The sequence below is a fragment of the Equus caballus genome, chromosome 19, assembly GCF_041296265.1.
Source record: "Equus caballus isolate H_3958 breed thoroughbred chromosome 19, TB-T2T, whole genome shotgun sequence".
NCBI classification, from domain to species: Eukaryota; Metazoa; Chordata; class Mammalia; order Perissodactyla; family Equidae; genus Equus; species Equus caballus.
This window is the reverse complement of record NC_091702.1, coordinates 19261231-19285039: the sequence shown is the minus strand read 5'-3', so window position 1 is coordinate 19285039 and position 23809 is coordinate 19261231. Positions and strand designations below refer to the sequence as shown.

The following is a 23809-nucleotide window of genomic DNA, read 5'->3' as shown; positions in this document are numbered from 1 at the left end:
ATTTGAATAAAATCATTGATGTGTGATCATTTTATTTTTGTACGAAAATCACGTTTTTAACTTTAAAAATTATACTTTGATAATCCTATGTAGTAAGGATAGCAGTATTTTATAAAACGTTGGTTTCAGTAGCATACAGATGAACATAATAAGTCACAATGTAAATTGTATTTCTTATTGTGGATCTTGCTCAAAAGAGTTTGAAAGTCTCTGAATTAGAAAATCTGTCCCACGACCTCTTGAAATCCCCTCTATTTCTCCAATCCATATGATCCTGCTTTACTGCTTCTCCTTACTTTTAAACTTCAGCTTCAAACAACCAATATTTTTTCATGCTTCTCTAAGAATTACCTGTAAGAAGTCCAAATCCTGGGAGCAATTTTTAAGTCACCAAAGTGTCAGATGACCGATAGCAAACGTCTACCTGAGGTGGCCAGTCCCCTGGAGTGTGAATTGGCGGTTAGGCCTGCAGCAGCAGACTGTCAGTTGCTGAGAGGAAGCTCTGCTTCATGGCCAGCTGATTTGCAGGGAGAGGCTTGGAAAATGTCAGAAAAAGGGTAAAAGCACCGAGATTACAAACCCAAAGTAAATACAGTGGTGGCACGAGGCACTTATTGACTTAGCACAAAATATCATGTGGCATTTTACAATAACAGCGAGATAACCACATGAGAATTCAGTTCATAAATAACTAGAATCCCAGTAATAAAGACAGCAAAATCAGGGCACAACTGGGCTATACGAAAGCCACAGAAAGAGGCCTGGCTCAGAATTTTCTCATTCAGACTTGGGTTCCATCTGCCTGTTGGCATGATTTTAACTTTGGCTTCTACATAAAGCCTTCCTTGTGGCTTCTCCTGTGGGAACAGTTTCTCTTCTTTGATTCTCAACCAAAACAAAGGGGATGGCAAAAGGTTGGTGAGATTTTGATTGGAAACTGTGTGGCTTTTTCACCTATAATTCATTTTGAGAATCTGCAACGATAGAAATTACATTGTTCTCCTAAAGGAGAAAAAGAACCAATGTAGTGAGTTGCAACTGGTAATATGTTAGATGCTTGAGAACTCGCTGTGGTCTAAGTCATAAAATGGCATTGTTTGTGCAAATAGTCATCAAACTTTTAATAGTAGAGATGATATTCAACTACCTCAGTGTTCTAGTCTCTGTTTTGCCACTAACCATCTGTATGACCTTTCATTGTTCAGGTCAACCTCCTCACTTCAATCTCCTCAACTCACAAACGAGACAATTAGTACAAATTCCATAATGACACAAAAGTTAATGAAAAATAAGTGAAATAATATAACAATGTTTTTTACAGATTTTAATATATTAAAACATATGAAACGTTTTAACACATTTATCTTAACATTATGTATATTCAATATTTTTAATTAATTTGTTTATGATTTATAATATTAAACTTCGAGATTATGTGATATCCATCAAAAAGCTATTAGCATGACAATGTAAAATTCAAGCAAAATTCCTGATCTCTTAGAATTCATTAAAAATTGGAGTGCTCTTTAGGAGTGATAGGTCTCCAAGGCAGATTTAATAAAATGTACAACTATTCAAGTCAAAAAACCCCATGTACGATTCCCCAAAGTCAAACATTCTTAAAGGGAGAAAACTGATAAACCTAGTGGCGAAATGGAGTCTCTCCTGAAAATTGGGAGTTTTTGCAGTTTTCACAGGTCAGAAATGAGATTATATGAGATGGCTGAAGAACATTTGAGTGCACGGAATTTAACATAATATCTTCCATTATAAACAAAACCTGAGAAATTACACATTATATCCAATTTATTACCTAATGGCCTGGAGAAGAGACATGGACAGTTAGCACTCTGACAAGCCACTCCTTAACTATGGAAACAACAAATATAATGGGATTAATGCTCTCAGGTGGCAAGCACCGGCTTGGAACTTTATAACCTACGGAAACAACCAATTTTCTACTTCTGTGAAGATGGAGCTTCCATTAGGTCAACAAAGCGTGACTTCTACAGATGCCCCACAACCACACTCTGATCAGACGGCATCTGCCATGTGCTGATTTATGTAGAGCAGAATGATTTGGAAACAGGGATATTCTGCAGCGCCTAGAAAGTAGGGAATTTGGCAGAGTAGCTCAGGTCCTGGTCCCTAGGTTGGCCACAGATTTATTGTAGTTTCTAGAATAGTGAATAACCTCACTCTACCAAGCTTTAAAATGGGCAACACTGAACCCGTGATTGCATTTCAAAAGCCAGGAAAACATACACATTGATACCTCTGTGGATGACAGTTTGATCTAGACTGGGTTGAAGTGCTAAGAAAAAAAAAAAAAAGGATTTACAACAAAATCTTTAAGAAATTAATGTTGTAAATATTCCTTTGAAAATGTTTGTGGTACTTGAGAGAAGAATTTTGACATCCTTGGCTCTGGCCCTTTGACAAAAAAGCCAAAAAGGTTTTTTTATTGGTTTCTTAAAGCAGAATAGACAGAAATTTTTCATTCTTACTCTTTGTACAGATAAGTGCCAAAGCCACTTTTTTTTAGGTATCTCATAATAATTAGTAATAGTTACATGACTACAGATAAGGCTCACAAAAAAACAACTCTATGAAATGAGTACCTCAGCTATATCTATTTCAGATAGGTCAAAAGTAAAAATTCCAAAAGGTGGCAAGGTACTTCCTTATAATCATTCAGCTTATACATACTGGAACCAGCATTCCAATTCAAATTTCATTCAAAAGCAAATGTGCTTTCATTTAGAAAAGACACTTGTTTATATTAATCTGAATTATTGAAGGTGTACTATGTTTAACTGGGTTGATATTTCAGGAATACATAGTGATGTATAAACTTGCTTATTTCCAAATATTTTTTACCCTACCTCAAAGGCAGAATATGCATGTTTCTCTGGCAGAAATATTTGAAAACAGCACACCAAGGCTAATTATTAACCCCAGTGAGGCAAAGAGCTCCTCCAATTATCCAAGAATGTGTCAGTGGCTAGATGTACCCAAAGAAAACCTTAACTTAATGACAATCAGTTTCTTCCAGCTTCTTCATCTCTGAAGGTATGGGAAAGGTCTTTCTTGTTTCTTTGTTCCCTTCTACAATGCCCAGAAAGGATATCAATTATTTTTGCTGGACAGGCTGTCACTGCCCCTGGTAAGTAAATACATTTTAGAAGGTTTCCTCCGAAAGGAAGTAAAATATATGTCACTTTCCTAATCAGCTGTCAAGCATCTTTTATTCTAACATGTTTTCAGAGAGGAAGGCAGAATTGCCATTTTAGAAAAGTGATAGAAACTTTGGATGTTTTCTGAGAAAATTATTCACCAAAAGATGGTCTTCAGACATGTGGCAATCGGTATAAAGTATTTTTCCTCTCCCAAAGAAGAATGAAGGAAAAGAAAAGATTTAAAGGAGTGTCTAATTTTATTCTAAGGTGTGGTAAAAATGGTAAGTGCAGTAAAACATTAAGCATCTGTGATTTGGTGAATAAATAAGAGAGGAATAAGAGCTCTTAATAAAGGGCTCTCATATAATTAACAACGGGATGGGTAATCCTTATAAATTTATGGTTCTGGGCCTGAGGAAAGTTTCATTCAGACAAGGCCAGCTTGAGCCAGACTGTTGAGGGCATTTTATGCCCTGCTAACTTGAAGAATAAACAGACAGATAAAAACAAACAGTCCACTTCATGTCTCTTGACCAACCCCTAAATTTTACTCTATATTTACAAGTTTAGGAATGAAATGAGAATGTGTTCTAAGAGGATACGGAAACCCAGAGACTGTCCAGGAAAACAAACACAGGAACTCATTGAATTGTTTCTTTTGCTCAATCTTAATAACAGAAAGCAAAATGAGAGCCGACAAGAAAAATATTGTTGACAATAGTGTTTCATGAACCTACCACATTCAGTGCTTCACCCTGTATTTAACAGAAAATCACAGAATTTTTGGCCCATTTTGATCAATTTAACATACAAAACAAAAAGCTAATATAAAGAAGACAAAAAAGAAAATACTAAGTATGAAGTTATAAGCAATTTCACGTTATCTGGCACCCATTCATATTTGGTTTGCCTGTCAAACAAAACTCAAAATTTATTATGATCCTGCTTTCTTTCCATTCTTGCTCTGATTTAAACTATTTTAATAAGAGAGTGAATTTTTATACTAATCAATGACACGATTATGCTTGCGAAATTGCAGAATATCCCCTCACTGATCTGAATCCTTTCACGGCATTAAAATGGCTGGTAACCTCTCAGGAAAATGGGCTAAGGACAAATGCAATTATTTTGGTTTGACATATTTATTTCTAAAACCAGAAATATAATTTTTTTCTCTGCTATGTCAGGTTGGTTTTCCTGGATTTACCCAGTGTAATCATTGATTCCCTTGTATTCTTGACAGTCACAGCTGTCAAAAATACTCTTAAAATTGTCAGTCTTTGGTCAAGATGAAAATCTCAAGATTAACGAAAAGAGCTAAACTATATTTTTAAATGGAAGGAGGAAATCATGGATATTCTGGGGTCATGTTGTCAAAGTATTTAAAGGACATTATATTCTTAGTGGAATCCAACAAGGAAAGGCCAATGCCAAGATACCTGAGAAGTAGGCTAAAACTTTTTTAGAAATACAAACCCTTTCCATGTTCCAAAGAGCTAATACTACACATATACACTCATACACTAAATCTTCTAATGCATTAACTTCTTCACAAAGATTAAAAGAAAAAACAGAGTCAAATACTTTGATGAATGAAACTTACAGTAATATTAATGAGAATTCTTTTAAAAAATAAAGACTTTGTCTTTATTGACATTTTACACAGTTTGGCTTGTTAACTGACTGTAGAAATCAACAAAAGAATAAAGGAAAAGGGACTGACAATTCTGTTCCAGATTTAAAAGCTACATTGCTATTTTCAGGACCAGGGACAATAGTTAATTGTCCAGCTCAGCATACTGGTCCACGGTGTAGCTCTCAACTGGGACATAATCAGTGGTTTATGATTTCATGTTTCCAATTATGCTAGGATGCTGACAGTTCTGGAAACTTCCAATTGCATGGTTCTTCTATGAAGACAGCAATGCCTTATAATCTAACCTACTGGCTGAACACGAAACACAATAAGCACTAAAGAGAAAGGAACACCACAATAGATTCAGCAGCTAACCTTGCACATTCAAAGAGAACCAATACTTTCTTATTTTAATCAGCACGTTCGGTAGGAAAGCTAGTTTTGAGTTTCATTTGCATTTTTGAAGCTTACACCCAGTAGCATTAATGGCAAACTGATGATTCTGTGAAATGGAGACTGCCTATAATTGTTTTTTAATCAGTAAATAACATTTAACAGCATTTTCTAACCTGATAAAAGATCTTCAGCTGGTTGAGGAAATCTTCACAGACAAGCTCCCTGAAAGAGAGCACTTAGCAACAGTGAATCAAATGCAGCCCTTCAGTGAAGTTGTTAGACACACCACGTCAGCAACCGCTGCCATACCCAGGGCTTGTTAAAAATCGATTCATTCTAGTGATCAAAGCTGAAAAATCGTTCTGCAGCCTGCTTCATATCAATAGACAATTTTGTGCAGTACATCACACACACACAAATAAGGTCTAGTAGCAGTGGAGAGTATCAAAAATCTGGCTTCCAAAACAATATTTAAAATGGATTTCTGTCAGATGATAAAGGATGAGCTTAAATGGAAGTACAAAGTCAAGTAGAAAGGTTGAGGCTTTTAACATAATGAAAACAATCAATGAAGCCTCTTTTCTAGTTTCAATATGCAAAAGGAAAGGTGTGGTCTGATTTTTCAGAATGGGAACGTGGCACAGACCTTGATATGACTTTTTCTTTTTTTAATATTTATTACCAAGGAATATTTTAATTCCTATCTCTGGGCATGCTTATGTATATGTGCATGTACTATGTATGCACGTATATGTGTATATATGTAACTATGGATATGTATATACGATATGTAAACATATCACGGCTGACAGGTTTCATTTTTTTTGATGATACAAAGTTCAATTTAGTGGAGCTGCCTACACATAATCACAAAATAAACAAATTATTTTCTACAAAACAGTTTGGAGAAATACTGTCAGGTGTTCAAGTCTGTTATCTTAATGCTATAAGGTAAAAATTGATATCTTATACATTTTTGTGGAAAAGATTCCCTCGTTATTATTGTAAAGTCTTCAACTAAAATTAAATCACACCACAGCTATTCCAGTAAGAATTGAGCAATCAGTCATAATTACAGCCAAAATAAATGAATTGGAAAATAGCTGATTTAAAGAGGTCATACATAGTCTGAGTTTTAATTTGAAATTAATAACAGCATGACTTGTGCCTGGTAACAATTCCTTATTAAAAATGAATAAAGGCAGTGCCTGGAAGTAAATCTTTCCTATTTCACGGCTTCATTCTCCTGATCATTGGAAGGGGTTTGAAGAGGATGGGAGACATGGGGATGGCCATCTGTGGCCCCTCCCTTATTACAGGATAAGGGAAATTGTAGGAGTAGATAATGGAATGGTAAGGGGTCAAGAAATCCCAAGGTTTGTACATTGGTATGCTTTCTTCAGTTATCTCTTCCTCCCAGGAGATCCTGTCTACAGATAGGCACATCCTACAGTCCGCATGATTTCAAAGCCTGACTATAAGTCATTACGATCTCTTTGGAAATACTGGAGGAGAGTCTACCCTTTGGAGAACACACGTTTCCCTCTAAACCAAGGGACACCTGAGCTCCCCACCCCTGCAAGGCATTATCTTTGTGTTAAAGTACATCTCCATATAGAATACTGTCCATGCCTTGAGTTGTTACAGTTGGTGCATAATGATGCATCGCTGCCTTTAGTTTATTGTCTTTTCCAAAATAGGAATGAATCCCAACCATAATTATCCTCCTCTTCTAAAACTGTACGTCTCATATGCCTTATGATTAGATACTCAAAACATGATTCTTGGAATTATGTGCCGCATATCAATCTTATATTGGATGTATCATAGAAACCACTTTCTAATATATATTTTTCAAGCTACTGATTGGTTTAAAAATAATTAGCACCCACTCAATAAAATATTAACCAGAATATGTGTTACAGGATTTTCCCTTTCAATTTCAGCAATTAGTTACTTCTAAATCAAGATTTCTTCTCTTTAACACTTACTGAGTGTATTTCTATTCTGTTTGTTTGTTTAGCCTCTGACTCTACCTCAAAGTCATGAGAAAACGGAAGACAGAAGCTCCTCCTATTGGTCTTCACAGCATGGATATCCAGGGTAGAGTTTACACATAATAGATTGTCAGTAGATTTAAGTTGAGATAATGAATGACTTTACCATCTCACTAGCTGTTTACAGTGCAAAAATAAAAGTCTGTAATTCTCTCGTGGTTCATCTTAACTCTCCCTTGTCTCCTTGATCCCTTTCCAGCCATCTATGGGTCCTTCCTGAGGTGCACTTCCTTTGAAAACATTCCAGTGACATTATTTGCCTTTCCCTTCAATTTGTCAATGATCTCCACTTCCTACTTACTTACCTAAGGCTACAAAATAGTTTACCCCTACCTGTATTAATTGCCTTTCTGCCCAGAAATGACACCAAAATCACTAGAAAGGTATAATAATGATAATAAAACCTACCACAAAAAAAGAGAATGGGGAAGGAGTCATCTATGAATGACAGCTCTCACTAAAATTCTGGAAATTCTTTTGAGCAGACAGAGAAAATGTAAAACAGGTGTGGAAGTCAAAACTTAGAGAAGTCGCTGAAGGGGAAAAGGCCAGAAAGGAGACCAGTTGCCAGATAAAACCCTCAAAAGATTTGGGACATGTAGAATCAGATAAGAGTGGATAATTGCAGTGAGGTATGAGGCTAACAGGATTAATTGAAAGCTTGCCAACAGAATGGTAGACCTCCACTCCCACACAACAAGGAGAACAGCAAAGAGAAAAAAAGATTAGATGCACAAAGAGAAGTAGAAAAGAGAGTGTAAGATCTCAGAGATCATGTGGTATTTCCCTCACTTTTACAGATGGCCATCTGGAAATTAGCTAAAGCACACAGCAAATTAGCAAAAGTGTAGAACACCGACCTCAACTCTGGAATGCTTTCCACTGCGTCACTGGGCTTCCAGTTCAAGGAGCCACCCAGTCCCCAAGCCCTGACATTTTTCTGAAGAAGGACAAGAATGATTTTGACAGTCTCCTTACTACAGGGATAATTCATGTGAGATAAGAAAGATTATTTCCTACTTCCAGGAGAGCTTCTTAAACAGTCGTGGTCCACAAAACGATTGTCAAAAGGTCCTTTGAGAATTTTAAAGAAGGAAAAATACTGCTACTTACAGGTGTTCATAAAAAACCACATTAGTTTTCTTGACTGTGGAGTGATAGACTGAAAAGTATAGTAGATAGGTTATCTGGGACAATGTGGTAACTTCCTTGAGTTGCAGTTTCCTCAAATAAACCAAGAAGTATGCCACCTGCCTGAGCATTCAATTGAGAATTACTAGAGAAAATCCACATCAAATAGAAAACGTTAGTTTTTCTGTTTCCAAATGAATGCATGTTACTTTATAGTCCTCTATACTCTGTACTATAGTACTCTGCACTATGCGTGGGGCCCCTTACATAGTGATCTTATTTGATAGATTAAGACTCACTGTATCAGATTTTTTTTTCTTAAAAAGATTATTGATCTTTATCTCAATTTCATTAGCATGAGATCTTACAGAGAAGCAAAAAATGTTAAGTCTTAAAGAAATGTTTTACGTTATCTAGTGCAACTCTCTCCCCTAATATACAGAAAAAGTCTCCAAGAAGTAAAGTGACTTATCTAATGTCACACAGTCAATAAGGGACAGAGATAGGGGTTGAACCCAATCCTTTAAGTTCAAGTGCAGAGCTTGACACTGCTTCAGTTAAATTAACTGGGTCTCAGTTTCTTTACTATTAAAAAAAAAAACGGTCGGGGCTTGCCCCATGCCTGAGTGGTTAAAGTTCCCTACACTTCACTTCAGTGGCCTGGGTTCACGGGTTCAGATCCTGGGTGTGGACCTAGACCACTCATCAGCCATGTTGTGGAGGCATCCCACATACAAAATAGAGGAAGATTGGCACAGATGTTAGCTCAGGGCGAACCTTCCTCAAGCGAAAAAAAAAAGAGGAGAATTTGCAGTTGATGTCAGCAAAGGGAGAATCTTCCTCATTAAAAAACAAAACAACAACAACAACAAAAAACAGGACTATGTCTATGCCCAAGGTTCTTTCCAGCATAAAAATTCTAGGATTTGGACAGAAGAAAAAGAACAAACATTTTCTAAGCACCTATCAAGTAGCAGGTACTGTGTTAGATGACTTGGAGGATAACTTTCTTCCTGTATATGAATCTTGATCCTATTGTTAAGATTTATATAGAAATGTAAACTTAAATTATACCATATTTTCTATGGGAAACTTGATCTGTTTTTAAACCCATCTAAATCACACCATTAAAGTGATAATCAGGAAGACAACGTGGCAACATGAAAAAAATGTTAATAGTGTAATATTAAGTGAAATAGCAGTATATAAAACTGCATATTTTCTATAATTAAAACTTCAGGTACTAGTCTAAGGGTTTGTTCAGTGCTGAAGTTAGTCTTTATCCTCATCTCTGTGTGCCAGTTCCTAGTCCAAAAAATACATGTTGAATTAAATCACATTAAGTTAAAAAGCAAAAACAACATGAGTACATACCTAGTAAAAGCCTGAACTAATAACTAATACACAAAAATGATAGGAGCTGCTACTGGTTATCATAGTAGCTTATGAACAAATTTTCCTTCTGTTTTTAGCTTTTCACTAAATTACAGGTATAAGAGAACACTGCCCTTGATTTCTGACTCTCAGGTCAATTCACCGAAGGAGTGAAAAGTCTCAGGTATGATGCTATCAATTCTCTATTTCCTTGTAGAGAATTTGTCAGTTTTCCTTAACTTCCCAACTACAGAGGAAATATAGTCAAAAGTGCGGAGAATCTATGCTTTCCTAACGTGCTCTTCCTTCCTAATCCTGCATGATTGTGCATCAGTGTCTATTTCTTTTTCAAGAATCACAACTGTCAATCAGGAAAAGATACAGTCAGTTGAGAAAAATGTTGTCCTGTAGAAAATGGAATGATGCATTCATTAAAATGGTCATAGTGACAGATAATGCATGTTTCAACATTTCTTCATCACTTATTTTTAGATTTTTTAAAAAATTCAAATGTAAGACAGCAACCATAGAATGAAAGAGAGGGACAAGAAATGTGCAAACAAAGCAGAGCTCTGGCCCAGCTCACAATGTCTGCTTACTCTAGGTATGTTCAGAAAACATAAATCAAGAGTCTAAAAAAAGAAAAAAAAAAACACCTGTATTGCATGGAAAGTCTCTTTGTATTATTGAGAAAAATTATCCAAAACTTGGCAATAAGACAAAAGGATGATTGTGTGTCCTTTCAACGTCATAACTGGAGCACTAACAGGCCTGCACAAAGGTTATTTAATTCTCTAGCGTAGAGTTTCTCAGTTGGAACACCACTGGGCTTTTGGGCTGGATGATCCTCCCTCGGGGGTGAGAGAGAGGAGGCAGGCAGGGCTGTCCTGTGCATTGTAGGATAATTTAGCAGCACCCCTGGACTCCACCCACTGGATGCCAGTAGCACCTCCCAGATTGCCAAGACTAAAAAGGTCTCCAGACTTTACCAAATATTCCCAAAGGGAGCAAAATCACCTAGATTCCCAAGAATCAAGATGAGCACTTGGGAAATATACCATTGTTTGATTTATGATTTACTGTTGGTAAATGCCCAGAGTCGGTCACATTACTTTCTTTTTTCATCCTTTCTATTATATGTGCTCTATCACCCTTGTCGCCCTCCTCCCTCCCAAATTTCCCTCTTGTAACCAACAATCTAATCTCTATATCTATGTGTGTGTTTGTTGTTGTTGTTTTTAAGATTAATTTTAACTTGTAATTTTTTGTCTGGTAGAGACACAAATGATTTCTCTCCGGTAGAAAAGATATACTCAAAGGTTATGGTTTTCTTGTCCTATTGGACACTAATCGGTATTTTCTCTAACCTAGCAAATTTATTTCATCATATCTTTTCCAACTAACTATACAATCTCTCTTCCTCAAAGGGTCTTTAAAGCACCTCCACTCTCCTGAGGGTTCTCTTATTAATGAGTTAAACAAACTATGATGTATCTTTATTTGATATTTGTATAAGAGTCATCTTTTAAGATTTTTTAAGCTATACTTTGACAGCTGTTTCCACCTTTAAAAGAATTATGCCTGTCATCTTTCCCCCTAATAAACCATTTCCACAGGGCACAGAGTTACCTATGGGTGCCTGACTGTTCCACCATCAACTGTAAAAGCTTTCTCACTTAATGAATGATTAGAACTATATGTTTGTAGATGAAAAGATAATCTGTCCAAATTCCATTTAATTAAATTTTTAAAAATAAGATCATTTAATTATACAATTACTTTCCCTATAATGGAGATCAACAGGCTTTGTTTCAGTAGGAAAACAAATCGGAAAGCTTACACAATTATTATACAATTTGAAAAAGCAACCGCCACTAACTCCACCACCAACCAACACAGACACACAAATTCATGCAGACATGCACGTGTGCTAGGGCAGAACTATTGTTAGTCCTTGGCTAATTCCTTCCCGAGGCAGTCACAAAACAGCCTGGGTGGGGGTGGGGGGGCAGTCAATGAGAGGTATTAAAATCAGCCTTGTAAACCCCACAGTTTTAAACCTTAAAGTGAAGGCAAGGATTGCTCTTTATAGTAATGTGGCACTACTGCATCGAAGGCTTTTCCAACACTCACTAATCTCCTTTATAAGAAAGAGAACAGGCCGCTGGCTCAAGCAAAATGTCTGGCTGGGAATTTATAGCATAGTTTAGCTTTTATTTTTCAGGTATTTGTTTCCCAGTTACCTTTAACATATGATAAATGATAATGGTTTTCCATTTTCCTTGTAATAAATTTAAATTTAAAATAAGAGAAAGATTTATAAATAATAGCACAGGTGGTAGAGGATAAGGCAAAGTTTATGAAGGTGTTAAGTGGACAACTAAAGTTTGGGGAACACTCTACTAGAGAAAACTGACATGTGAAATGGAACTTGCTCTATAATTGCTTGACCTCAAGCCTTCTTTTTAATGAATTGTTTAAAACAATCCCCTCCAGGAGGCAGTCTTAAAGGCAAACTAGTGAGGAAAGACCAATAGCTTCATTCACGTTCTGGACACATCATCAGCTGGGTGTGAAATCTTGAATGGGTCAGCACACTGAGCCACAATTTCAGCATGTCTAAAATTCAGAATAAATGATTTCTAAGGATCCTTTGGACTTGAAAGTGCTGAAGTGGCCACTATGGTTGCACTGATCTCACCCTCTTCTACATTGCTATTTTGCATAAGAGAGTTTAACACGGATTGATTTTTAATTATGTCATGCCTGCTAGCTTTGTCTTTCCAGCAAGACTGTAAGATTGTTAAGGAGCGGAATCACATCAAAAGCTTTTTTGTAACTTAAGGAGTAGTTTATGCAATACTGGCCGGAAAGTAACATTCAATTGCTGTGTGGTCATTGCTTGGTAATTGGCCAGCTTTTGGCTTTCAGCAGAAATCTGATGAGTGTTTTTATTAAAAATAAAGTGGCATCCATAAAAATAGTTTTAAACTTGGCAATTTGTTTTAGTTCACTATTTTGTACAGTTTATTGTATAAGGACACAGTGATGAATTAATCCTATTCTAAATATAGAAACTTCTTACTAATCAAAACCTGTCAAATTCATAAGAGAACTAAAAATGATGAATTTGGTGAAATTTTAACCTAGAAGACATTGTCTAAAGAACTAAAGTACTATAGAACTGTGCTGTCCAACACAGTATCCACTAACCATATGTAGCTATTTCGATTAAAAGATTTAGCTCCTCAATTGCAGTAGCCATATTTCGAGTGTCCTGTGGCTACTGGCTACAGTATTAACTGCAGAGCACTTCTCTAGACCATCCCAGAGAAGTCTCTTCATTGAGATAACAGTTCAAAGGAGACTAAGTTCCTCCAACTCATTTCTCAGCAACAAAAAAGTCTGGGCAAAGGATTTGCTTTAACTATCAGAGCCCAACAAAATAGAGAAATGCTCTTTATTAATTTTGTATATTTATAGATTAAACTATCCTGAGTGGAACAAAGGAGTTCCATTTAAAAATAGAAAATGTATTACAAATGTGAAAGTCAATTAAGGAAATACAGAATAAGTCTTCATTGGAGACAACTCTCATATTTCTCCAAGTAAGCCTACCAAAATCCACAGCCAGGAGGTATGTAGTATGTACTTGGCAGAGCTTGATTTCTAGCTTAATTTTTTTGCCAAGGATCCAGGTCTTCAGAATTCTGGTCGAGAAAATGAAAAGTAATTTTGAAATGGTTCCTCTGGCCTAAGAGATGACAATACCACCATATACCAATACCACCATGCCCACCCCACCCTCCCAGCAAAATTAAATTAAACAGTTTAGGACAAACAAAACTTAACAAATACCAGCTCAACAAACATAGACTATAAAGGAATTATCAGCAAAGATACAATGAATGCATGCAAGCAACTATTTAACAATATATATTTTATTTACCTCAGTTTCTTTACTTCTCTTTATCCTCCAGATGGATTATTTGAAATAACTCCAATCTCCTACACAGAAAAGTAGAATTCTGGCAGATTGTTAACTAAAGATTTTTGGCCCTATAGGCAAGCAGCTGTGAGTGGGGCTGGGTGTGTGAAAAAAATACGGTAAGAAAAAGGGAAGGTAATGCCAAAGCATAAATGAGGGCCCAGCAAAATCTGTACTCTTGTCCTTGCATCTCCATTCATCTTTGTTAGCCGCCCAGGACCATGGGGAAACTGACCACCACAGCTGGAGAGGTGGAGGGAGAGGAAGTATGTCCTTAAGGAGGAATTAGCTTCATATTTGCACAATGTTTTAAAAGTCTTTAACAGAGCTGTCAAATCATTATCGGTCAACCTGGTTCCTGTCATTTAGAAAGTTCTGCAGAATCCCATTGGACTAGAAATGTGAAACGGTTATAACTTTTATCTGTTTCTTATTTGTTTCAGTCTGTAATAAAACAAGGTGGCGCTGAAGTTTTTGTTCTCTGAAAGGCCTATATAAACATAAATGGCATTCTCTCAAAACTGTAGGTATTCTCACAGCCTCTGAAACCAAGTATGGGTCGCCTTCCCGTTCTGCACCAGGTCTCACCCACGCTTGATTTCATGGGCCAGGAGAGCACATCTGGCAGACCTTACAGACGTCTGAAGTCAGGAGAATCAGCGGAAGAAGGCAAAAGAATAAAGCAAGAGAAGATATAGTAAAATCATTGGAGAAATAACATTTTACAAAAGAGCAGGTAAAAATGGCTCAGAGGAAGACATTTCTGGTGCAATTTTCCATTCAGATTATCTGTACTGTCTCCATGATAATTTGCAGTGACAGGTAAACATCCAACAACTCTTGAGATTTATTTTGTATATATTTTTCTACTGCCTATTTTCTATTTTTTGGGAAATTCGACTACACAGTCTCATCCGTTGTACTTTACACCAATCATTCTAGACTTAAATGTCTAACTTTCTCCATCATCAAATTGTATTTACGAAGTATGTACTTCCATATCGTCCTTCTAATGTTGGCATACATTTGTAAGAGCTATCAAGAGAAAAAGATACAAAAACACAATCTAAGATATATTGCTAATACATAACTCCACTGCATTTCTTCATAATACCTGAAGAATTATCTGACAAATTTGATTTGAGGAAATGTAGAGCTTTCAAAAAAGGCATACTACATAATTTCAAGAAATTCTAAAGACTTGAGTAATTTCTGTTAACTTAGAATGTTACAAATGTGTATCACAGTCTTCCTATATTAACAGGAAAGCAGAAACTAAGCAACACAGAAAAACCATGCTGCCTTGACACTTACTTCTAAATTAGCAAAATGCAATTAAAGTCCACATAAGATAACCAAATAAAAATAAATCACAGATTCATAGCATAGAACTGAAAGATACCTTAGAAATAAACCCCTAGTCCAATTGCAATTCCAATCATTTGCATACAGCAAAGCAGGCGTTACTGGCATTCATTTTAATCTGAGTTTGGAAATGGAGCACTAGAGGTTGCTGAAATCAGTGGCCTGTGTCAGTCCAACATGCCCAACTTTTATGCTTCCATGTACCCTCCTACAAGATTGACTAGCTAAGAACATTTCATGCTTGATCCTGACAGTGACCCAGGAGCCTCCTTGGTCCATTCCCTCCCTGCTCCTATTCAGTTCCACTTCTACCTGACTCCTTGCTCAACCTCACGTCATTATCATCAGCCCTTGCACCAACAGTTAAACCTGGAGTTTGCATTTTGTATCTTAGCTTTGATCTTCAGTATTCTCTGAAGACTGTGTCTTATACTAGCCTGCTTGGCTTTTACATTTCTGGCTTCCTGAAACAGAAAGATCCATCTTGTCTGGGTCTTGCTCTTCCACCATAGCCACCATGACCACCTCGCCAATGCACCCACATACGCTCAGACCCTGGTATAGACACTATGCTTCTCAAGTCTGCCAGCCTTGAAAAGAGAGCACCACTTAACAATTTCTAGTTCTTTACAAGGTCACTGGACTTTACTTCATAAAGCACTATTGCTTTAATTCCAAAGTGGCGTTAAACCAACATTAACTTCTTTGTAGAATTTTCATGTCAAGGTAGCACTTGCTCAAAGGGCACAGGCCACATAATAGGGATATTCTATGGGACCATCACTATTACATAATGTGGGGTGGGAGAGTGGAACTGGCGATACAAAAGATGAACTATTAAAATAGAAAGGGAATTCCAAGAAAAGGGAAAAGGGTGGACAAATGTAAGAGATATGAAAGATTCAGGAGCTCCCAGAAGTTCATTATCACCAAAGAAGAGGTAAGAGGGAGGGCTTGAGAAAGATGCAGAAAACTGATGAAAGATTAGGCTTGCAATAAGGACAAGGGCCACACTGTGAAAAGCCCTGAATGCAATGCCAGAGAATTTGGATGTCTTACCAGTAAGTGGTGAGATACTAGAGACTAGTTAGAAAGTTGTTGCAATGTTCAGGTGAAAAATGAGGAGGTCTTAAGTTTAGACTTGTGGCAGTGAAGGTAAAAATAACACTGAACCTCAATAGAGCTTGGAAACGGTGTTGGTGTGGAGGGAGAAGGCAGGACAACGCTGGGTTTCCAGCTCACCTCAGCATGTGGGTTGAGATGCCACTTATTGAGAGCAAGAAAGAAAACAAAGAGATTTAAAGAAGGTATATAATAAGCTTGATTTTAAATATGGTAAATTTGAAATAATAGATTTGAGAATCCTGGCTTTAAAAGCCAAAAGAATAGTCAAGGCAACTCAAGGACAGTGCATAGAAACAGAGTAATGACTGAAGGAGAGAAAAACAGGTACCCCAAACTTAAGGAGGAAAAGGGGAAAAATAAGGAAAAAGAACATGCCAACTTTTGCCTAGGCCATAGGAAGTCATATTATCATACTAGAAATATTTTAACACTTACAAGTTTTTTGTATTGTTTTGTCAAATCTCACTTTTTAACTGTATTTGATACTGACATGCAAGATATTTACCTTTTTGTTACTTTGAAAGCAAACTTCAGCTTAGTTTATAGCAAGATTTAATTATTTCTTTTTTTTTTTTTTTGAGGAAGATCAGCCCTGAGCTAAAGCTGCTGCCAATCCTCCTCTTTTTGCTAAGAAAGACTGGCCCTGAGCTAACACCCATGCCCATCTTCCTCTGCCTTATATGTGGGACGCCTACCACAGCATGGTTTGCCAAGCGGTGCCATGTCTGCACCCGGGATTCGAACCAGAGAACCCCAGGCTGCTGAAGTGGAACGTGCGAACTTAACCATTGAAACATCGGGCCCGCCCAAGATTTAATTATTTCTAACCATACCCATACAGGTTGATAACTGAAATAAATACTGCAATATAGTTTTATATTGATTTCCATGTGGCATATAATTACTTTGAGGACCTCTAGTAATCACTTACTTTACTTTACACTAAGACTCGGTGTAAAAATTTCTTTTCCCATATTCACGCAAGAAGATTCGTCTGTGACATCAATTAGGGAAATAATATAAATTTGTAAAGCTCATTCGTGCATACACATCACAGAAAAAGAAGCTTCTTCCTTGTTCTTGTTTACTCATCATCCCTACTTCAGGATGTAACACTTTGTCCATTATCAGAATTGGGTTTCAGTATAATTCTTGATAAATACAGCAACTGAACAGACCCTTTACCTTGCCTGGGGGTCTATGCTCCCCATCTCATTGCTATTCATCATACTGCACAGTTTACATGCACATCAGTCTCATCAGTTTCTGCGTTATGCTTTGGATCCCTAACATTATTTCCAAGAAAGTTTGATACAACCTGTTTTAGGAACAGGTGGCCACTATACAGAAAGAGAGAGCTTTAATATGCACCCCCCAATACATACACACACATGAAAGACACCACAGGGAGCCATCAGTATGTGAAAAGTAATCAGTCACATAATCTTTATTAAACAGAGCACACACCTCACCTCAAAGCACCAGGAATCCTTAAACAATAAAAGCTTTTTGCCACAGATTACTTTAGATTTAGCTTTAGGATCAAAGGGGTAATTTTATTTTATTTTTAATCCCCAGCCTTAACACAGAATGTTTTCTTTAGATGGAATCTTTTGTCACATTGCTGATTTTTCCATCCTAGAGACGGGCTGAAGCAAACAGTCTCAACATGCAGAGATGGCTTCATTGAACTGTTTTTCTGGATCTTCTGGAATAAATCACCTTTTATGACTCTATCTCCAAAGATTTCATGTCACCTTAAATCTTTGAATGCCTGAATGTATTCTTTACTCCACCAGTAATTACTTTTTTAAGGAAAAAAAAAGGTATATTACCTACTTGATGGTTTCCCCCAGTCTGAGACATTAATCTTTCACTTCAGGTACAGTATTAGATTACTCTCTCCACTCACAATCAAGTCTTGATTTGGGAGAACAGTGTTGAGCCATCAAGACACTGTTTTTAATCAGCTACTTTTGAAGGTCAACAAATGAATAGTCCGACTATTTCTTTAGTCCTTTGTGAGGAGCTCAGATATAAACACTTATTCTCTTTGCTAAGGAAAATATTAGCGAGAAATAAGCTTTACTAATAATAAGCAAAATTGATGCAGTGGCATCAATAAGCAAGCTACATTTCTATCCATCCCAGGTTACTCTAGCACCTTGTAAATTCCCCAACTACAGTGGCTCACAGTTCTCTCCTATATGAAACAGTGCAATTGGACAAATGGTCTGCATAACATTTGCAGATATGTTTTCCCATTTCCTGGGGCCAATATATTTAAGAATGATTCAAATAAAGTAGCATAATCCCTTGCTCCTTTGAAAAGCCTCACCGACTTTTAAATGATATGCTTTCAACTCTAGCTATACGTGAGTTAAGAATAATCCCATTGGGGAAAGAGTACAAATTACAAATCTCTAGTTATAAATTTTGTTCTTTTAAACAGAGAACATAAAAACTGCATTTGGCATATGAAAATTCTTTTACCATTATTTTATCTCTAGCCATTCCACTATCAGAGTTTCAATTATTTATATTAGCTCAAAATAATGTGTTATCACCAATGCCATTTTACCCTCTACAAATATGTTCAAAATTAGGAGCCCATCAGGAAATTAGAACACTTTCTCTCCTATCCAATCAAACAGGAAGGTTAATAATTTTTCCACCTTCAGGCACTGCCAATTTATCAGCTCTGGCTGGAGGCCCCTGTCTAAACCCAGCCTTTCTATGCTATATCCCCAAACCTCATTATTTCAAGCCATTCCTCGAAATCTCTAACCCTTAAAGCAGTGAGTGGTCCTAAATCCTGGCTGCACATTAGACTCTCCTGGGAAGTTTTTACAAAATATAGATACCTAGAAATTCTAATGTAATTGGGCTGGGATAGGTCTTGAGCATCAATATTTTTATAAGCTCCCTAGGTGATCCAAGGTGCAGCCAGGTTGAGAACCACCGCCCTAAAGCAATCTCCTAGTAGTCCCATCATCATTTTCACAGCCTATTTCCCCAAACTGTAGATCTAACTACTTTCCCATCACAAACACACAGAACCAGAGATCAAACCACTCTGATTGTTCAGTGCATTTCTATCAACTAATTTGAACAATCTCACAGCATTTTCCATATACAAATAGAAGGGTATTTTTAGGTTTTCTATATTGGAACAACATATTTGAAAGAAAGCGGTGAAAAAAATAGCAATAAGAAACGAATGCCCATTACTATGTATGCCCTCAAATACTCAAGTAATTTTCTTTTGCCAACCAAATTTTCACAATCCCTTCCCCCATGCCTACTATTTCTCACCATTAGTCATCATTGATTAAGAAAAAAACAAAGACCCAGCTTGTCTGGGTAAAGATAAAAGTGGAAATGGTGTGTTTTAGGGATGTGTGATGGGTGATTACACTAGAATCCCCTAATGAGCCATACTATCCTATATTCACAACCTGTGTGATGTGACTTTACACTCTGCCCACTGAGCAGTGGAGTCTATTCCTCTACCCTTTGTGATTTGCTTCTACCAAGAGAATGTGATGGAAGTACCATTGTGTGACATCTCAGGCTAAGCCTTAAGAGAACTGCACCTTCCGTTTTTGCCCTCTTGGAATGCTTCTACTATCATCCAAAGAAACCTAGTCTAGGCTATTAGAAAATAAAAGGCAGTATAGAGGAGAACCAGGGTGCCACAGCCAAAAGGCAGCATCAGCCACCGGGCGTATGAGTGAGATCCTTTTGGACCACTCAGCCTCAGCTAAGTTGTCAAATTTCTACAGCTGCATGAGAGAGCCAAGGAAGGATCACCAGCAGGATCCATGAAAGAATCTACCAGTTGAGCTGGGCCCAAACTGCAGAATCATGAGCAAATATATGGCTGCAGTTGTAAGCTACTAAGTTTTTGGGTGGTTTATTAGGTACCAAGGAAGAACTGATATGAAAGTTTATGTAATATTCAAAAGAATTGATGATTACTGTTTGCTTTCATATAAGTCTATTGTATGCAATTTATAAGTAAAAAGTTTTTGAAGTCACATCTTCATAAACTGTTTTGTAGTTCAATCTCTCCCCATTAAATTTCATAAAAATCATGTTTGCTTTGCATTTTCTTCCATGATTTCTTGTAGGAAAAGGATAACTGCCATAGCCATTTCTAAGAAAGTCAGGAAACAAATTAGCCTGAAGTTCCTCTATAATTACTAAGTTATAAAATTCACTTCATTTCTCCCTAAAGAATAAGGTATAAAAGAAAAGTCCAGGATGGATTAAAACAAAATTGTTCAGTTGCTGAACTGAAGGCTATTTCCAAGCTTGGCTACTTCTGATAACTTTTATAAACCATTTCACTAAACATTCCACCTAATGGAAAACCTCCTCAGAAACTTTTCTTCAAAAGGAGGGGCAGCCGGAACATTTTGCAAATATTCCATCGGAATGTTCCTTCAGCACTGATCCAGGTCATGGCTGAAGGGAAAAGTGGCTTTGTGGCATTCTTCTCCTATTTTTGGTTTTGCATTGTTTGGTAGTGATTTGGGGGGTAACTAGCTGTATTAGTTTCCTATTGCTGCTGTAATGAATTACACTTCAACAACGCAAATTTATTCTGTCATAGTTATGGAGACCAGAAGTCCAAAATCAGTTTCACTGAGCTAAAGTAAAGGTGTTGGAAGGGTCATGCTCCCTCTGGAACTCCAGAAAGGAATCCTTTTCCTTGCCCTCACTGGCTTCCAGAGCTTCATTCTGTTGCAATCCTTAGTTCTTGGCCCTTTCCTCCATCCTCAAAGTCAGCAGCACAACATCTTTGAATCTCTCTTTGCTTTCATCATCACATCACCTTCTCCTCTTCCATAGTCTCATCTCCCTCTGATTCACTCCTGTAAGGACATGTGTGATTACATCATTGGGCTCATATGAATAATCCAGGATAATCTTCCCATCTCCAGATCTTTAACTGAATCACATCTGCAAAGTCCCTTCTGCCACACAAGGTAACACACGCACAGGGTCAGAGAATTAGGCTGTGGACTTAAGGGGCATTGTTTAGCCTTTCACACTGCCTTTCATTTGGCACTGTTTGGTATTGAGGTCAGGACTTGTCAAGTAACTTCTGTGTTGAACTAGCTCAACTGAAGAAAAGTATGAAAAGCCTTAGTTTACTCATCCTACATAGTATAGACTAAACTTCCTGCTTAAACCAAGTGACAATTAAATCATCAATTAAATTTCGTTAAAGCCAAAATATGACTGGTTAAAAAGAATAGCAGGGATTTCTGGGAAGATGGCGGCATATGCAGACTCTGAACTCACCTCCTCCCATGGACACAACAATTTTACAACTACCCTTGGAACAATTTTCCGGAAACTGGATAAAAAGAACCCCCACAACAAGGGACAGTGCTGCTTGACGTGGCAGAGGCAGAAATACTTTTCTGGAGAGGAAAAAGCCACTTTCTACCTGCAGTGCTTCACAGCCAGGAGCAATCTCAACGTACGAAGCTTTTCCTGGAGGAGCAGGGGATCTGAACAGGAGAGCTTTGCCACAATAAGCAGGTTTCAAACTCAGCACAACTGAGATGAGTGTCATAATATCTGGCTTTGCTGGCTATTTACAACAACAAGAAATACCTCAAGAAAAGCTATTGAACATAAGAGAAAGAAAAGCCTTCTCTCAAAGGGCCAATGCACAAATTCACCCATTCAGGAAAGCAACACAAAATCACCAGAAAGAAAGGTGTACAGTCCTTTGGTGAAAAGAGACTCACTTGATAGGCTCTGGATGCATCTCAGGGAGGCAGGAGGTGGCTGGGACCACCTCCCCGGGGACTGAGATATTGGCAGCAGCCATTATTATAACCTAGTATAGGCATGCTGACACAGACTCTGGCAGATATCATTGAATTTCTTCACCTGGCTTGTTAGTACAGGGGTTTGTCCCACCCACTAGAGCACTAACTTAATCCAGCTTAGCCAGGGCAGGCAGCCCACCCTAGGGACTGGTCTCACCCACCAGCAACCCCTTGGGCAACTTGAAGGCCCACATAGACAGGGTGTGTAGGACCTCTGCAGCAGGGCAAATGAGTCTACCTCTGTAGGGGAGAGTGAGCACTAAGGGTGGGCCTGCATTGGCAGAGTATGCTGGGCCTTTGCAGCAGGGCAAGTGGGTCTGCTTCCGTGGGTTGGGGCATGTGCACAGGGCAGGACTACATTAATGGGTTGTGTAGGCCTGTGGGTCATGGGGCTTGTCAGCTGCAGCAGACTGGTGCTTCTCAAACAGCTACATAGGGTATCTGTCCCACCTTCAAAAACCTGAAAAAAGTCTGTGCTGCCACACCTGGGGCCAGCCCCACCTAACTGCACTCTTGAGAGCTGGCTACAGCCTTGCAGGCTGGATGCCTACAGCAATTGTGAGTGCCTGAGCCTAGCAACCAGCCATGCTGGGGGCCTACTCACTTAACAGCAGAACTGCAGCAGGAATGTGCTATTAGATCTTGCAGCCAGCTATGCTGGTGCTCCCCCCAACCCCAGCCCAATGGAGTGACTGAAAGGACAATAGGAGGCACACGCAGTTGAGCATAACAACCAGCCCACTAAGGGGACAGCCTAGCCTCCACATGCACCTTCAGCAAGAGTAACCCAGTCAAAACAGAAGGACATACATAGCCCACACAGGGGTCACTCCTGGAATATTTGGAACTGGTGACAAGAGGGAAGCACAGTGATGGACCTCATGAAGCACACTTTTTTTTCTTTAAAGATTGGAACCTGAGCTAACATCTGTTGTCAATCTTTTTTTTCCTTCTTCTTCTCCCCAAAGGCCCTCAGTACACAGTTGTATATTCTAGTTGTAGGTCATTTTTGGTTGTGCTATGTGGGATGCTGCTTCAGCATGGCTTGATGAGCGGTGCCATGTCTGCACCCAGGATCCAAACTGGAGAAACTTTGGGGTGCTGAAGCAGAGTGCACGAAGTTAACCACTCAGCCATGGGGCCAGCCCCAAAGCATTTCTTACATAAAGACACTTCTCCAAAATCAAGAGATGTAGCTGATCTACCTAATACATAGATATAAGCACAGAGAAATATGCAAAATGAGGTGACAAAGGAATATGTTCCAAATAAGGGAACAGAACACATCCTTACAAAAAGAGCAAAACAGAGATACACAATCTACCTGATAAAGAGTACAAACTAATGGTCATAAGGATGCTCACTCATCTTGGGAGCAGAATAGATGAACACAGTGAGAACTTCAACAAAGAATTGAAAAATATAAAAAGAACCAATCAGAACTGAAGAACACAATAATGGAAATGAAAAATTCACTAGAGAGATTTCAGAGCAGAATAGATGACACTGCAAAACAGATCAGTGAGCAGGACAAAAGACTAGAGGAAATCACCCAAGCTGAATAGAGAAAAGAAAGAAGAATTAAAAACAATGAGGACAATCTAAGGTACCTCTGGGACAACATAAAGCATACTAACATTTGTATTATAGGTGTCTCAGAAGAAGAGAGAAACAATGGGGCAGAGAATCTATTTGAAGAAATAATA

General features: G+C 37.9%; 1 protein-coding gene and 1 non-coding gene across 2 annotated transcripts in view; both read right to left on the bottom strand.

Annotated features, from left to right (window-relative positions):
- The window catches only part of EGFEM1 (EGF like and EMI domain containing 1), a 453091-nt gene that overhangs the window by 195564 nt on the left and 233718 nt on the right, over positions 1-23809 (bottom strand). The window lies entirely within an intron of this gene.
- MIR551B (microRNA mir-551b) lies at positions 14304-14365 on the bottom strand. Its single transcript, NR_032969.1, has one exon. It is a non-coding gene; the product is annotated as a microRNA mir-551b (primary transcript).